The 17545-nt window shown below is 37.8% G+C and overlaps 1 long non-coding RNA gene across 2 annotated transcripts in view; it reads right to left on the bottom strand.

Annotated features, from left to right (window-relative positions):
- Positions 1-17545, bottom strand: part of LOC141373610 (uncharacterized) — a 229928-nt gene that overhangs the window by 134632 nt on the left and 77751 nt on the right. The window contains exon 4 of one of the 2 annotated variants that reach the window (XR_012379810.1): positions 6776-6861. The exons of the other annotated variant lie outside the window; for it this stretch is intronic. This is a non-coding gene — a long non-coding RNA (uncharacterized lncRNA). Of the gene's footprint in view, positions 1-6775; positions 6862-17545 lie in introns of those variants that run through there. 2 annotated transcript variants of the gene reach the window in all.

The raw sequence follows: 17545 nt of genomic DNA, 5'->3' as shown, positions 1-17545 counted from the left end.
ATTGAGCTGGAGGGCTGGGGTAGGGGGGCTAACCATAAATATAGGAATGTAATTTGTACATTCTATAAATTAAATTATTTTTAATATTATGAGCTCTGGTTATGAAATAGAACACTGCTAATATCTTAGAGTTCCATGTGGGTCCTGTACTCTCTTGCAGAAGTAACCTACTCTCCCATCTTTTGTGATTTTCTTCCTTTGCTTTTCTTTATAACTTCACTGTTTATGTATGCTTCCCTAAATTACATTTTGGTTGGGTTTTATCTGCTTTCAAACATAATGTAAATTGAACCTACTGTCTGTATTCTCTATGACTTATTTCTTTTGTTCAGTCTTAGAAGATTCACCTATATTGATACATATAGCTTAGTTTATTGATTTTTAATTCTATATAGTTGCAATAGTTTTATATGCTGTTAACAAATTACCACAAATATAGTGGCTTAAAACACCACAATTTATTATCTCCCAGTTAAGAGAGGGAGAGAGGGTGGGGGGAAAGGGCAGAGGGAGAGGAAGAGAATCTTAAGCAGGCTCCATGCCCAGCACAGAGCCCAATGCGGGGCTTGATCTCACAACACTGAGATCATGAGCTGAGCCAAAATCAAGAATCAGATGCTTAACTGACTAAGCCACCCAGGTGCCCCTCCGGTAGATTTTTTAAAAGTGGAACTTCAAAGTCATATTCTAAAAATTCATATGGAGATACAAAGAACCCAAAATAGCCAAGTCACTCTTAAAGAAGATGAATAAATTTAGGGGACTTGCCCTATGGATTTCAAGACATAAAGCATTGGTTCTTAAGATAATGATAATATAGTATCGATGCTGGATAGAGAAGTAGGTCAATTGAACAGAATTAAAGTTCAGAAGTAGACACTGGCATATATAGATAATAGATATATGACAGAAGAGGTATTGCAGATGGCAGGAAAGGATGGATTTTTCAATAAATGATACTTGATAAAAATACCCATATGGGAAAATATTACATGGCTCTCTATCCCACACAATAATCAAAATAAATTTCTGGAAGAAATAAAGACCAAAAAGTCAGAGGCAAAGTTAAAGCCTTTGAAAGATAATATAGGAAAATATCTTCATGGAAACAGAATACAGAAGGATTTCTTAAACAAAGAACAAAAAATTAAACAGATAGGAAAAGGTTGAAATGTAAACTACAACAGAATGAAAAACTCCTGGGGGTGCCTGGGTGGCTCAGTTCGTTAAGGGTGCAACTCTTGATTTCAACTCAGGTCATGATCTTGGGGCTCTGGAACTGAGCCCTAAGTGGAGCTCTGCACTGGGTGTGGAGCTTGCTTAGGATTCTCTCTCTCCCTCTCCCTTCTGCCCCTCCCCCACCTAAAAAAAATTAAGAACTTCTGATCATCAAAAGACATGATAAAAAGAATGCAAAGACAAGCTACAAACTACAAGATATTTAAGATCTGTATCTAGAATATATAAGAGCTACTACAAATCGGTAAGAAAATAACAAAATATTTAGCAGATAAATGAGCAAGAGCCTTGACCAAACATTTCACAAAAGAAGAAACTTAAATGCTCTATAAACTCATGAAAGCATGTTCAACGTAATCAAGTATCAAGAAAATGCAATGAAATACCATTTCATGCCCATCAGGCTGACAAAAATTTAAAAATAGACAATACCATATGTTGATGAGCATTTGTATTAATGGGAACTCAGCTGTGCTGGTGGGAGTATTAATGAGCACAAAATACTTTGAAAAATCCTCATAAAGATGAATAGAGGCATACTTTGCAACCCAGGAATTCCACTTCTAGATATATACCCCAGTAACTCTTCCTCATGTTCATCAGGATATGTACAGGAGAACATTCACGGAAGCATTGTTAATAATAGCACTCATATTAGTAAAGTTTCTCCTGAGAAACAGAGCCAACAAGGTGTGGAGAGAGAGAAGAAAGAGATTTATTTAAGAAATTGACTCAGGCCATTGTGGAGGCTTGGTGAGTCCAAATCTGCTGGGGAGGCCAGCAGGCTGGAGACTCAGGAAAGAATTACAGTTCAAGTCCAAAGGCAGTCTGCTGGCAAACCAGAAAGAGTAAATGTTGCAGATGAAGTGGGAAGACAATCTGCTGACACAATTACCTCTAGCTCAGCCTTTTGTTTTGTTCAGGTTTTCAACGAATTGAATCAGATCTGGAGGGTACTCTGTTATACTCAAGTCCACCAAATTAAATTTAAATCTCATCTGAAAACACCCACACAGAAACATACAAATATCTAGGCACCTGGGCTCAGCCAAGTAAAATTTAACCATTACAACCCAAAATTAGAAAAAAAACATCTAAATGTCCATCAAGGATAGACTGGATAAATAAATTGTGATTTATACATATAATTAAATACTAAATTACCATTGTAGTAAGCACAATTCTAAATTGCCACCCCCGTGATCTCTGTGCCTGCTGGTATGCCCTGTATAATCTCTCTTTAAATGCAGGTAGAACATATGACTTGTTTCTAACAAATAGAATTGACAAAAGTCATGGGATGTGGTTTATTTATTCTTTATTAGGTTATGTTATAGGCGAAGGTAATGGGATATTACCCCCCATAGTTTTGTGTGTGTGTGTGTCTCTCCATATATTTATGTATGTATGTGTAGGTGCACACACACACACACACACACACCTATGTCTATGTCTATATATATATATATATATATATATATATATATATTTAAGCAAGCTCTTCTCTCCTGCTGGTGTTGAAGAAGCAAGCTGCCATGAGTTTTAAAGCTTTAAGAAAATGAATTCTGCCAATAACCCCAATACACTTGGAAGCAGATCCTTCCCCCAGTTAAGCCTCCAGAGGAGAATGCAGCCTGGCTGACATCTGGACAACAGATACCTTTACAATATAAAATCTTCTAGTCTGTTTTTTCTTAAAAGTTTTGGTGTTAAATTAATACCTAGCTATTTCCTGGTTTTAAAAATATGTTTGTGGTATATATGCCTGTATACACACAGAGATAACATTTAGTAAATGGTGCTGCTATACAGAAATATAATTTTTGTGTATTGAGTTGGTATCTGGAAACTTTTGCTAAATTCATATTCATTAAAAATTTATTGGTTGTTGGTTATATGTCAGTAAAGCTGGAAAATTTTATTGGTGGCTTATTTTGAATTTTTTACCTACAACATCATTTGAGAACAATGATAATATTCTCTCCCTTTCCAATCCTTATTCTTATATTTTGTTCCTTTTTTTTCCCTTCAGTGACAAGTACATGCACTATGATGCTAAACAGAAGTAGGCATTCTTGTCTTGTTCCCAAACTTAGAGAAAAACATTTTTTTTAAAGATTTATTTATTTATGTACTTGAGAGTGAGAGAGCATGAACAGGGAGCAGAGGGAGAGTGAGAGGGAGAAGCAGGCTCCCTGCTCAACATGGGGCTCAATCCCAGGACCCTGGGACCATGATGACCTGAGCTGAAGGCAGACGTTTAACTGACTGAGCCACCCAGGTGCCCCAGAGAAAATTATTTTAATAACTAGCCATAAATGTAATGTTTTCTTGAGTTTTACTTTTAAATAAGGCTGAAAAAGCCTTTTCTATAACTAGTTAGCTAGTTTTTATTATAAATGAATGTTAATATTTTATTGTTTAATGTTTATATTTTATTCCTGGAACATATCATGAAGTTTATCTGTTATTTCTTTAAGCATAGTAAACATTTTAATTTTCTAGTTTGTGACTGAAAAATATGTGAACATATTCCTGGCAACATTTGTTTCTACTGTTTATCATTCATGCTATCTTTTTTACTTGTGTGTTTTGTCGGTTTTTTCTGGTGAGCTGTTCATTTTACTTGAAGTTTTACTTCTTGGAACTCTTTGAAATTTGAGACTATGGTAGGATGTGCCAGATTGGATTTACATTTGATGCTGACCAGCCATATTGGTGCACTACAAATCTGGGACACTGTACTTTAAATTCTTAGCTTGAGGTTTTGGTAACACACAGTTCCTATGAATTTGTGCTACAAACCTTTGTGAGGGCCATCTTGTGATTCCAAATCCTTGATGACATTTTTCCTTCTCTGCTCAATGCTAAGAGCAAAGACAATTCTCTTTGTAGACCCCAAGGACAGGAAAGGGGTAAGTTTATTTCTAGGTCATGCTTATACTGAATGTTTAGAACTTTGATGTCTCAGCTTTATTAAGTTAGGGAGGAGCTTCTATCAAACTACTGCCTTTGGAGAGCCCTGGTCTTTGTCTCTTGGTCTGTGGGTCTTGTGAGTCCATGATCACCAAAGTTCAAATTCATGCAATTTAGTCAATGCCTTGAGAAAGATAACTGGCTAAAATGCTACACTTACTTCTCTGGGTTTCCTCCCTCTTTTTGTCCCTGATCTGAGAATTCCTTACTTTCTTATAGTTCATTGATATTTTCAATATTTTAAAATATATAATTTAGAAATTTTTTTTGTTTTCTTAAAGAAGGACAAACCAGGTGCCTACCCTGTCATATTACATGAAATAACTATGTTAAATGTTTAATATATTCCCATCCTATAGTTTCTCTGTTATGTTCCCTTTGTTATTATTATTTATAAACAGGCTTTTTCAATGCAGATATCTTTTGGAGAGGTAGTACATTTAATTGTGAGCGTATCATGTGAAATAGTTTTTCAGATGTTTTCCTCTGTGACAACTCTGACTAGGGGTCTGAAACAATGGGAGAAGTATATATTTTTATGACAAAAGAGGTAAGCAAAGAGAAATAACTTTGAAGAATTAGGTATAATGGAAGAAAAACAGGCTGGGAGGGTGTATTGCCTCTGGGCACTAGGTGGTTAGGACACACAGAGAGGAGGAAAGATACAATTCTTATTATTTCTTTATTCTTCTTTATTTTTTATTTTTTCTTACCTTACTGCAGTAGCTAGCACCTTTATTACAATGTTGAATAGAAGTTGGGAGGATGGACTTCCACTCTTTGTTTCCAATTTGAGGGGGGAAAACATCCAATGTATGATTTATTAAGTGTAATATTACCTGTAGGTTTTTATAACTGGCTTTTATGAAATTGAGAAAGTTCCTTCATGTTTTTATAAATGGGTGATAAATTTTGACCCATGCTTTTCTGCATTAATGAAGATGATCTAAAGGTTTTTTTCTCCTTTATTTTGTTAATGTGGTTATACTGATTGATTTTTGAGTGTTAAACAAACCTTGCATTCTTGGGCTATACTTTTCTTGGTCATGGTATATTATTCCTGTTATATATTGCTGGATTCAACTAATATATTTTTCAAGAATTTTTTAGGTCTGTATTCATGAGAGATATTGGTAGATAATTTTCTTTTCTTGTAATGTGTTTGTGAGGTTTTAGGCTTAGGATTAGTCTTCCCTCTTCTCTATTTTCTGTAAGAAAGAGTTTTTATAAGATTAGTGTTATTTCTCCCATGATTGTTTGGTAGAATTCATAATGAAACCATCTGGATTGAGAGTTTTCTGTTTTGGAAAGTTTTTAACTATATATTTAATTTCTTTAATAGGTATAGGACTAAGAGTATTTTGTTTAATCTGTGTTGACTTTGGTAAATTGTATTTTTCAAGAAATTTACCCATTTTATCTGAGTTGTCAGAGTTTTGGTATACATTTTTCATAGTATTATCTTATTATCTTTTTAGTGTCTGTAGGATTTGTAGTGATAATCTCCCTATTATTCTGATATTGGTGATTTATGTTGTATTTTTTCTTGATTGTAGGATTTTTCAAATTTGTTGGTATTGTCAGATTATAAACTTTTGGCTTTCTTACTTTTCTCTATTGTTTTTCTTTTTTTAAGTCTTTTCAAGGTTTTGGACTGAGAATACATTTTTTCGCTCATGAATCAAATATATCAGTCTTATAAATAACTGAGAAGATCTCACCTCTCCTGTCTAGTTTCATGAAAGTAGGTAGTCTTAGATTAGAATTCCTAAAAGCAGAATCTGAGATAGGGATTTGAGTGCATGTGGCTTGTTGTGAGACCATTCTTTGGAAAAAATCTGTAAGGGAGAGAGAGGAATGTGATAGGGAAGCAAAAAGAGTTGCTAAGTAAGGATCTGGTATCACATAAAGTCCAGCCTTAGCCCAATCTACAGAGGGGAGAGTTCTGGGTATAAACAGCACCATGGACCTGTCATTCCTTGTGGCAACAGGGCTGGACTTTTATACCATCATTTTATTTGGCCATTTCTTGTGGTTTATCTATGGAGGGGACATAATTTCCTACATTGGCTCTCATTGGTTGATGGCAATTCCCTGGAGAGGGCCAGTTGTAAGCCATTACCATGCACACTCACAGAAGTGGGGGTGGGTGCTTCAAGCACGTAAAGTGGATCTGGGCAGGGTCATCATAGTATTAACTGCATCTATGCCAGGGTTGGGCAAATAAAATAGGATTTGCAGATGGGAAAAGTACTTTCAATATTTAATCATATGATTTTTAACCAATGAAATGTTTTTGATAGTGTTTAAAGAACTATTCTAATAGTAATCCTTGCACAGTAGAATAATATCGTCATATATACATAAGACTTAAAGAAAGAAAGAAATAGAATATAAATTTGATATATTAGTTAGAACATGCTGAACTATTGTAAAATTTAGACCCCAAAATTTAATGGCTCTAAATAAGTTTATTTCTCTCTCTACAGTCCAGATTGATGTCGGGCGTGGAGAAACTAGAGAAGGTTCTCCTCTATCTAGTCATTCAGGAACTTGAGGTGATTACAGCTCTGAACTCTTCAACATTTGGTTTCCAAGATTGTGAGCATTGCCATTCAGCTGACTGGATGCATCTGTTATTTATTGCTGCAAAACAAATTTAACAGCTTAAAACTACAATTTAATATTTTTTATCTCATAGTTTCTGTGGGTCAGGAATTTGGAAGTGGCTTAGCCTAATAGTTCTGGATCATTTTCTTTGAGCCAGAGTTTGCAGTTAGATGTCTGTCATAGCTACAGTCATATGAAGGCTCAACAAGAGCTGAAGTATTTGCTTCTCATATTATTGATGAGATCTCAATTAATGATGGCTATGGCCAGGTGGCTTCAGTTCCTTCCTACACAGATCTGTTGATAGCTTTGTTGGAATGTCCTCATGACATGGCAGCTAGCTTCACTCAGAGAAAGTGATCTAAAAGGGCAAGATAAAGAGTGCCCAGTTGGCTCAGTCAGTTGAACTGCAGCCCTTGATCTCAGGGTTGTGAGTTCAAACCCCACATTGGGTGTAGAGATCACTTTAAAAAAGGGGGGGCAAGATAAAAGTTGCAATATCTTTTATGACCTAGACATTCTATCATTTCTGCAATATCCTACTAGTTATATAGGTCAGCTATAGTCAGTGAAGGAGGGGATTACACAGGGACATAAATACCAGGAGTCAAGAATCACTGGACGCCATCTTGGAGGCAGGTTACCATCCTAGAGAAGCATGTGTGGGAGGTTTTTACAGGCCAAGACTACTCAAATTTCATTCAAGTGAACTTACTCACATGACCTTATCTAAGAGCAGAAGGAGCAAGAACAGGCTGTAGAGCTGGCCAGACATGTATCTTTTTTTATAGTGGAAGAAGTGGGTGGGGCAGTATTTAGATGCACATCTGGCAGTTTCTGCTACAATTGGGAAAATGAATCAGGAAGAGAAAATATTTAAGAGATAAGTAAAATAAAAAACAATGAAAGTTGATCTTAGCAAGTGTCCAACTATGTGTATTCATTTCAACATAATGTTTAAATTTTTTTTTCTTATTTCATGGAATTGTTCTTGCCAACAATATCTCACAGGCAAAACCTCTGAAATTCCAATAGGTTGTTTGAAAAGCCAACATCCTAATCTTGGCTTTTGACAAATGTTTTCAATTTATTTTAAGTAACTGACATTTTTTTTGTTTTAATTTTTAATTTTTTTAATTTGTTATTGTTATGTTAATCACCATACATTACATCATTAGTTTTTGATGTAGTGTTTCATGATTCATTGTTTGTGTATAACACCCAGTGTTCCATGCAGAACATGCCCTCTTTAATACCCATCACCAGGCTAACCCATCCTCCCACCCCCCCCCTCTAGAACCCTCAGTTCGTTTCTCAGAGTCCATCGTCTCTCATGGTTCATTTCCTCCTCCAATTTCCCCCTTCATTCTTCCCCTCCTGCTATCTTCTTCTTCTTTTTTTTAAACATATATTGTATTATTTGTTTCAGAGGTACAGATCTGTGATTCAACAGTCTTGCACAATTCACAGCGCTCACCGTAGCACATACCCTCCCCAATGTCTATCCCAGCCACCCATCCCTCCCACCCCCACCACTCCAGCAACCCTCAGTTTGTTTCCTGAGATTAAGAATTCCTCATATCAGTGAGGTCATATGATACATGTCTTTCTCTGATTGACTTATTTCGCTCAGCATAATACCCTCCAGTTCCATCCACGTCGTTGCAAATGGCAAGATCTCATTCCTTTTGATGGCTGCATAATATTGCTTTGTGTATATATACCACATCTTCTTTATCCATTCATCTGTCAATGGACATCTTGGCTCTTTCCACAGTTTGGCTATTGTGGACATTGCTGCTATAAACATCGGGGTGCATGTACCCCTTCGGATCCCTACATTTGTATCTTTGGGGTAAATACCCAGTTAAGTGACATTTCTAAAATAGTGCAAGAAATTACTAATGTCCATTAGTGAAACCCAAGACACATATACAATAGGGAAAATAGAATTTGTCTGCATACTCATTACCTAGAAAACTAATAACTTAAAAGCAAAATATCCTACCCCTTCTTTGAGAATCTCCCTTGGAGAAGGGTTTTCTATGCACTGATTTAGGTCACAGACCAAATAATTCTCATTGCAGTTCCTATAAAAACAGTAAAACCTCAGATAGATTAAGTATTCAGTCAAAAGGTAATTTCAACCAGTTTTGCTTAATGAGGAAGAGATAATCTCTTAGTTGTAACATGAACCTCAGCTGGGGGAAATTTTTCTTCTTGCTTTGTCCCAAACATTCTGTTTTGGCTTTGAGTCATCTTTTGCGTCAGTGAACTGGAATTCATAATGTTAATGATTTGTCCTAAACATTTAACAACTCAGAACTAGTTCTGCCTATATTTCCACTGAGGATAGTATATACATTTTTTTTTAAGTAAGCTTGCTTGACTATACTTGGTTGGAATGATAAAGGAGCACTGTGTAAAAATGCTACATCTGTGAATTGTTGTAAGCTGCCTTGTTACTATAAAAATTTAAGGAGAATGTAGCCCCACTTCAGAGTCTGTCATTCTTTAATAATGGAGAATTACATAAATCATATGGCAAAATTCTTGTCACTGATTACCATTACTCTGTGACATCTTGGTTTATGATAAAAATAATACAAATATACCTTATATATTTTCTGTAGAATTTAAGAATTTCGTCCCTGAAACAAGGAGCACCTGTGACACACAGGAAACTAAAGTTGGGAATCTTGACTCTGTCATTAGCTGGGAAATTACTCTTAGGTAAGTCATTTAATCTCTGAGTCCTCATTTCCTCATTTAAAAAAGGAATATTAATAACCACCTCTCTAAGGTTTTGTGTGGATCAAAGGAGGGAGAATTATGTGAAAGCACTTAGCAAACATTTATACTGTACATAAAGGTTTTGTTTGTTGGTCCTGTATTAGAATTTCACAGATGGGAAAATTCAGACAGAGAAGTCAAGTGACCTGCCTAAGACCACATATATCTAAGAACATTTTCTAGTGTACCCCACAGTCTCTTTTAGGGGGCCTATACACCATTTAGTTGCAACAGGATGGTTATGAAATGTAACTGGTTATATGTGTAGTAGGAGTTGGGGGTAGTGTAGTGTGGGCTGTTTTGTGCCTAGTTCAGCACACAGAGGAAAAGGTTAGTTTCTATACACACACACACACACACACACACACACATATACACACACACAAACACACGCTCACAGAGAAACTAACCCCACATGGCTCACTAACTGCTGAGTTATTCTACCCACCCACGCCACCCAGCCACTAGCCACTAGACTAATGCTCTGCTCCCTGGTCAGGGAGAAGGAGGTCTCCCTTCCCACCAGCCTCCTGGCAACAACCCACAATGGACAAGAGACTCCCAGATACACTGACTTCCTGGATCAGGGGTAAGCTAGAGGCTCCCCATCCAACACACTGTGGCACTTTTAGCTCAGGATGGGGATGGCACTGTCCATTTCCATCTGACCCAACTCTTCCTATACCTGCACCCAGGGCTCTACAGGGCCCTGCAGCAGCCACTGTTGGGTGGGAGCAGTGAAGGAGAGCCTGGGTAGGGGTCTGAAAATCAGGGAATATGATGGTGGGTAGTGGAGAATCCATCTGGGAATGCGGTGGGAGGTAGGACTATACATGAACTAAGGCTCCAGGCTTCACTGCCCCATTAGACTTCATTTAAAAAACACAAACTTGAATATGAAAGTATTAAGAACTTCAAGATGGTGACCACAGAACGTTAAACCATAAGCATGGAGCCCCCGTGAGGCTGCAACCATGAAGGTGGTCCTGGTTGAGAGCTTAATATGCCAGACAGATTTGAAGCTGATATCCACTATTACATATCACTGGACACAACTCTGTTCCAGGAGGGCTTGATTATGACTCAGCTCAGAGTATTTAGACATGAAGATTTATTTTTCTCCAATCTTTGCTTTCTACAGAGCTCTGTGGAATCTCCCCATTCTGCCTCTAACAACTTCTAGAACTCTTAGGAAAGTTAATTTCCTAACTTTCAGATTCCATAACTACTCATTTTGGTTATGAAAATTCTGTCATTTAAAGACTTGAATCTCATTCTCAATTGGAATCTCATTTCCCCTCCTTCCAGGGCACAACTGACCTGGGGCCCTGACTATTAGAGAGCCTGATTCTGAAATGTCTTTCCCTTCCCTCTTCCAAAGCTGGAATTTGCAGTGTTGGGCAGGACAGTCAAGTAACCAGAACAAAGATCTCTTTCTCTCTTGGTAAGTTATTGCTTCTTTCTGGATAACCCTGTGGTTCTGAAAATGTGTGACACTCACCCCAATCCTGCCTTCCTTGAGTTGTTCTGAGGCAAGGTTTGCCCATTGCAGGAATGCCTGAAGTGCAGATTGACCCCAGCTCCCCAGCTGACCTCCTGCACAGACAGCCACCACCTAGTCCCTCAGTGGTATACTGCTGGGCTTCCTAGTGGGCTCTCTTGTTCCTCCCTTGCCCACTGGACTTGGAGTGGGAGGGGGATAAGCTTCCCCTTCTCCCCAAAAGAGGATGAACTACAAGCCTGCTATTCTCTTTGTGGTATCTTCCTAACACAACCCAAGGGTAGGATCAGATAGGTGAGATAATGATCAGGGATAAATCAGTTGGTTTGGCCTGCTTTAGGAATTTTGGAAAAGGTGAGTTGGTAGCTGTCTTATAACATATGGTATTAATCCATCTTGTTTTAGGCTGGGCCCTAGTTGCTAGTTATTCCTGAGCAATAATACTAACTTTTTAAAAAATACATGCAAATAGGGATATTAGTAAAAGTCTTGGTCTGGTTCTTCAGGACCATTGCAAGACTGCCACTTCTTTGTGGCCAAATTCAGGGCAGAATTAAGATGCTGGAAGTTGCCTTGAGTGGTGGCATCATGGACCAGATCAAGGCAATCAGCCCCGAACCAAGCCACTAAGTCCAAGTGTCTGGAGAGAGAGTAAAGGCTGATGTAGAAATCAGAATCTTTGGAGAAAACAAGGGAGTGGTAACTGAGGGGAGTAAGGAGGCTGGAGAGGAGGATGGATGCCTTTTTCCAAAGGTGTTTTCTGTGGTTGTTGGCCCACTACTGTGAGCAGAATAAATGAATTAATAGCAGACAATCTGAAGATTGACATGAAGATGATTATTTGCACACTGGGGAGGTTAAGAAAGAATGCATTCATTACCCTTTTTAGATTAAAGCCAATAAATCGGGCATTTCTGGTTTGACTCAATGCTGGTTTACATAAGAACTACATAAAACAGTGAAAATGGCATACAATTGTGGAAAGCTTCATCCATGTATCAGAAAATATCTGTTGGGTTCCTTCAATATGCCAGACCTATTATGTATGGGGGATATAGCAGTGACCTTGACAAACAGGCTCTTGATACCTTGAAGCACACCTCATCTTCTGATCTAGATTTCTATATTTGAAACATGATCATCTGTATAACTAATGTGATTATTAGAACACAAATTTTTGAGTAGGGGTTATGTCTTACTCATCTCGGTATTCCTAGCACCTAATAACCTGACTGACACATAAAAGATACTCAAAAAATATTTCTTGTTGACTGAATAAATGAATTCATTTGCAGTGAGAATAGCATAGCTTGCGAATTCATCTAAAATACATTGTTAATATGACTAAAATTTCATAACCACCTCATATATTCTAAGGTGTAACAACAAGAAAGTATTTTTTATTATTATGTTAATCACCATACATTACATCATTAGTTTTTGATGTAGTGTTCCATGATTTATTGTTTGCGTATAACACCCAGTGCTCCATGCAGAAGGTGCCCTCCTTAATACCCATCACCAGGTTAACCCATCGCCCCACCCCCTCCCCTCTAGAACCCTCAGTTTGTTTTTCAGAGTCCGTAGTCTCTCATGGTTCGTCTCCCCCTCTAATTTACCCCCTTCATTCTTCCCCTCCTGCTATCTTCTTCCTTTTTTTAAACATATAATGTATTATTTGTTTCAGAGGTACAGGTCTGTGATTCAACAGTCTTACACAATTCACAGCGCTCACCATAGCACATACCCTCCCCAATGTCTATCACCCAGCCACCCCATCCCTCCCACCCCCCACCACTCCAGCAACCCTCAGTTTGTTTCCTGAGATTAAGAATTCCTCATATCAGTGAGGTCATATGATACATGTCTTTCTCTGATTGATTTATTTCGCTCAGCATAATATCCTCCAGTTCCATCCACATTGTTGCAACAAGAAAGTATTTTAACTAATGAAGTTACATAGTAAAATATCCTTATAAAGGATATATTCAGAAATTAGTCAGGAGTTATTTTCATTGTCCTCCATTATGGCTATTCCTCTGTGCCAACAATTTGCTGCTAGAAGTTGTTTTCTAAAATGGAATCTTTAAGTAGTAGGTTAAATCCAGCTGGTTTCAAATGTTACAGGGTTGGGGGAAGGGGGACAGATGGCCACATCTCTGAGGAATTTTATGACTTCAGTGATGACCAGCTGAAATTCCTAGACTCTTGTAAGAGAAATTCTATGTTCCCTGAGAATTAGTTATAATTTTTTAATTGAAGTAAAATTCACATAATACAAAATTAGCCATTTTAAAGTATACAATTCAGTGACATTTATGTACACTCACAATGCTGTGCAACCATCACCTCTATCTAATTCCAAAATGTTTTGTCATTCCAAAAGGAAATTCCATACCCACTAGGCAGTCAATCTGAGAATTATTTAATCTTTGGCTCCATGTAATAAGTATTAATCCTATCTACTCTGTAATGGAGAAATAACATGAGAATTATTTTCCTCCAAAAAGTATAAAAATAGTAATTTGATAGTAGTGTTTGCTGGCCAGGCAGCGACCAGTATGTGATCCTTCCTGACCTCTGATTCTGAGCATGTGGTATGGTCTGCCCTCCAGAGGAGCAGCAGTTATATCTCCAAACAGACCTTATAGCCTCTGAGAAAGCTGCCTGGGTGACCCTAGAAGACCAAAATGTCAACGGAATTTTGAAGAATATTTAAGGTTTTCAGATTTAAGTGATTTTGAATTATCAATAACCAGACGATCAGAAGATGTGGTAAGTGGTTAAAAAAGGCCAAGTATGGATTCAAAGTTTATAAATGGGTTGGAAAGAGGAAAAAAGCCACAAACACTACACTAACAGCCTCCCGGAATTGCCTCTTCACAACCCTGACTCTATTGATGGAGAATGTGTGCAGGGAAGGGACTTAGGTATTTAACGTAGGGACCAAGAGTTCTCTTGGAGAGAAAATCCATCTTAAGTGAAGAGCCTAGAGGAAGAGCTTTGGTCAGAAACAAAGGTTGAGTCACCAAAAGGGCATGGTTTTTCTGATTCCAGTGTTATATGTGTAATTCAGATTCCTCTCCTAGCCCAGATTCTCTTGGGGCTCATATTTGGGTGGGGTAGGGTGGGGGACATGGTGAGTAAAAAGTTGAAAATGGAAAGAGCTGTTTAGCTGGAAAGGAGGAGTCCTGGACTAGACTAGGGCAGCTCATCCATTCTACAAATGTGTGTGGGAAGAACTAAGGGTTGGGCATTTGTTAGACAAGGAGAATATTATGGTAACCAAGACGGATATAGTCCCTGTCCCCAAGAAGCTTACAGTCTAGAGGTAGATATTTAAAATAGGACTACATAAATATTGATTATTATAAAGGCTAAAAAGGAATAGGTTAGTAGGCAATGGCAGTTTTTAGTGGGGGAATCTAACCTAGTCTGGAAGGATGGGGAAGGCTTCCCTGAGGAAACATTTTAGCTGAAACCTGGAGTTGGGAAAGGTGTGTAAATGTTTTTTTTTTTTTTTATTATTGTTTTAGGTGGGAAGAGCTTCAGTGGTTACAAGTATAGGGGCTGGAGAAAGAAGCAGCAGGACACAGCTTATGAAGGAGCTGGCTACTTCTCCACACTTGCCAAATGAGTGTCCTGTCCTAGATGGGGCAGAGAGTCTCTCCCAATCGTAAGGCTATGGGATGCAAGCTCAGTCAGTGCCTTGAAGGGCTTGGTGAAAGGGTTGGGCAGGTTTCCTGTTTCTCCTCCAGCTAAATGCACTAGGCCATTCATTTGGCCACATCACACGTCTCAGGTTCCCATGTAACACTGTCCTAAAGATGTGGATTCAAGCTCTTTAGGAAATTCCAGGATTGTTTGAGAAGCTAGAGCAAGTCTCCTACCAGGAGCCAAAAACTAAGGCATGTGATGCTAGTAGTACCAGTATACCACCCGGTTAACACTTTCAGCTCAATTCAGGAGCACATGTGTTTATACATCTGCATAAAAAACCCTCACAACAGTAATTCCTCAGGGGTAGGAAGGATGTGGTCATGTTTGTGCTTTCCCTAAAAGAAACTTCACCAGGAATGAGTGACCTGAAGAGTCATGAATCTCTCAGTTATATCAGGGCCAGGTTTCCTAGCAGACATTTGGGTAGAACTACTATGGGTGGGGAGAGCACCAACAACCATTCTTTGCTCCAGGAAGCCAAAACATTGTCCTTGCTTAGAGCAGTAAGTATCTCGGCACCTGGCACAGTGCATACTATGTTGTAGGGAATCATTACAAAATACCTTTGTAATGAATGAATGCAGGCTGAGCACAGGGCAGGCACTTCTGCCAAAGTAGGTCCCAGTCAACCCAAAAGATTAGCATCTTCTGTTCACTGACATGAGAAACCAACAGCAAAAGCAATGATTCTCATCCCTGCACATAATGGGGATTTAAAAAAACACAGATACAGTTTTACTTCAGGTATGTTTTTAAAAGTGTATTTATAAAGAAATTAGGCTGGAAGTAAATATGCCCAAATATTAATTTTTTGACAGTGAGATTAATAACAACTGTTACTCTTTGCACTTCACTTCTGTATTCCAACGTAGGAATGTTACTTAAAAAAAAAAACATGCTTTACTGAGGTATAACTGGCATACAATAAAATGCATATGTTTAAAGTGTCAATATGATAAGTTTTAGCATATGAATACACCCGTGAAATCATCACCACAATCAAGATAATGAACATATGGATCACCCCTGAAAGTTTTCTTGTGTCCCTTTGTCCTATCTCTACCCCATCCCCAGGCAAGCACTAATCTGTTTCCTATTACTATAGATTAGTTTGTGTCCTCTAGAATTTTATATAAATGGAATTATAAAGTATATATTCTTTCTGTCTGGCTTTTTTCATTCAACTTAATTACATCAAAATTTGTTCATGCTGTGTGTATCAGCATGCTAGACTCATAAAATGAGTTTGGAAGTTTTCCTTCCATGTCTATTTTTTGGAACAGTTTCAGAAGAATAGGTATTAATTCTTCTTTAAATGTTTGGTAGAATTCCCCTGGGAAGCCATCTGGCCCTGGGCTCTTGTTTGTTGGGAGATTTTTGATGACTGCTTCAATTTCCTTACGGGCTATGGGTCTGTTCAGGTTTTCTATTCTTTCCTGATTCAGTTTTGGTAGTTTATACGTCTCTAGTAATGCATCCATTTCTTCCAGATTGTCTAATTTGCTGGCATAGAGTTGCTCATATGTGTTCTTATAATTGTTTGTATTTCTTCAGTAATGGTTGTGATCTCTCCTCTTTCATTCATGATTTTATTTGGGTCCTTTCTCTTTTCTTTTTGATAAGTCTGGCCAGGGGTTTATCAATCTTATTAATTCTTTCAAAGAACCAGCTCCTAGTTTCGTTGATCTGTTCTACTGTTCTTTTGGTTTCTATTTCATTGGTTTCTGCCCTGATCTTTATTATCTCTCTTCTCCTGCTGGGTTTAGGCTTTATTTGCAGTTCTTTCTCCAGCTCCTTTAGGTGTAGGGTTAGGTTGTGTATTTGAGACCTTTCTTATTTCTTGAGAAAGGCTTGTATTGCTATATACTTTCCTTTTAGGACCATCTTTGCTGCATCCCAAAGATTTTGAACAGTTGTGTTTGTGTTTTCATTTGTTTCCATGAATTTTTTTAATTCTTCTTTAATTTCTTGGTTGACCCATTCATTCTTTAGTAGGATGCTCTTTAATCTCCATGTATTTGAGTTCTTTCCAACTTTCCAACTTTCCTCTTGTGATCAAGTTCTAGTTTCAAAGCCTTGTGGTCCAAAAATATGCAGGGAATGATCTCAATCTTTGGTATTGGTTGAGACCTGATTTCTGATCCAGGATGTGATCTATTCTGGAGAATGTTCCATGTGCACTAGAGAAGAATGTGTATTCTGTTCCTTTGGGATAGAATGTTCTGAATATATATGGGGAGTTCATCTGGTCCAGTGTGTCATTTCCTTGTTGATGTTCTACTTAGATGACCTGTCCATAGCAGTGAGTGTGGTGTTAAAGTCCCCTACTATTATTGTATTATTGTCGATGTGTTTCTTTGATTTTGTTATTAATTAGCTTATATAATTGGCTGCTCCTATTTTAGGGGCATAGATATTTAAAATTGTTAGATCTTCTTGTTGGATAGACCCTTTAAGTATGATGTAGTGTCCTTCCTCATCTCTTATTATAGTCTTTGATTTAAAATTTAATTTGTCTGATATAAGGATTGCCACCCCAGCTTTCTTTTGATGTCCATTAGCATGGTAAATGTTTCTTCAACCCCTCACTTTAAATCTGGAGGTGTCTTTGGGTCTAAAATGAGTCTCTTGCAGATAGCATATCAATGGGTCTTGTTTTTTTATCCACTCTGATACCCTGTGTGTTTTGATTGGGGCATTTAGACC

This window comes from Callorhinus ursinus, unplaced genomic scaffold (genome assembly GCF_003265705.2).
Source record: "Callorhinus ursinus isolate GAN/ISIS: 27379988/994484 unplaced genomic scaffold, GSC_fseal_2.0 scaffold10, whole genome shotgun sequence".
In the NCBI taxonomy this organism is placed as follows: Eukaryota; Metazoa; Chordata; class Mammalia; order Carnivora; family Otariidae; genus Callorhinus; species Callorhinus ursinus.
The sequence above is the reverse complement of the archived record's forward strand: the minus strand, read 5'-3'. Positions and strand labels throughout refer to the sequence as shown.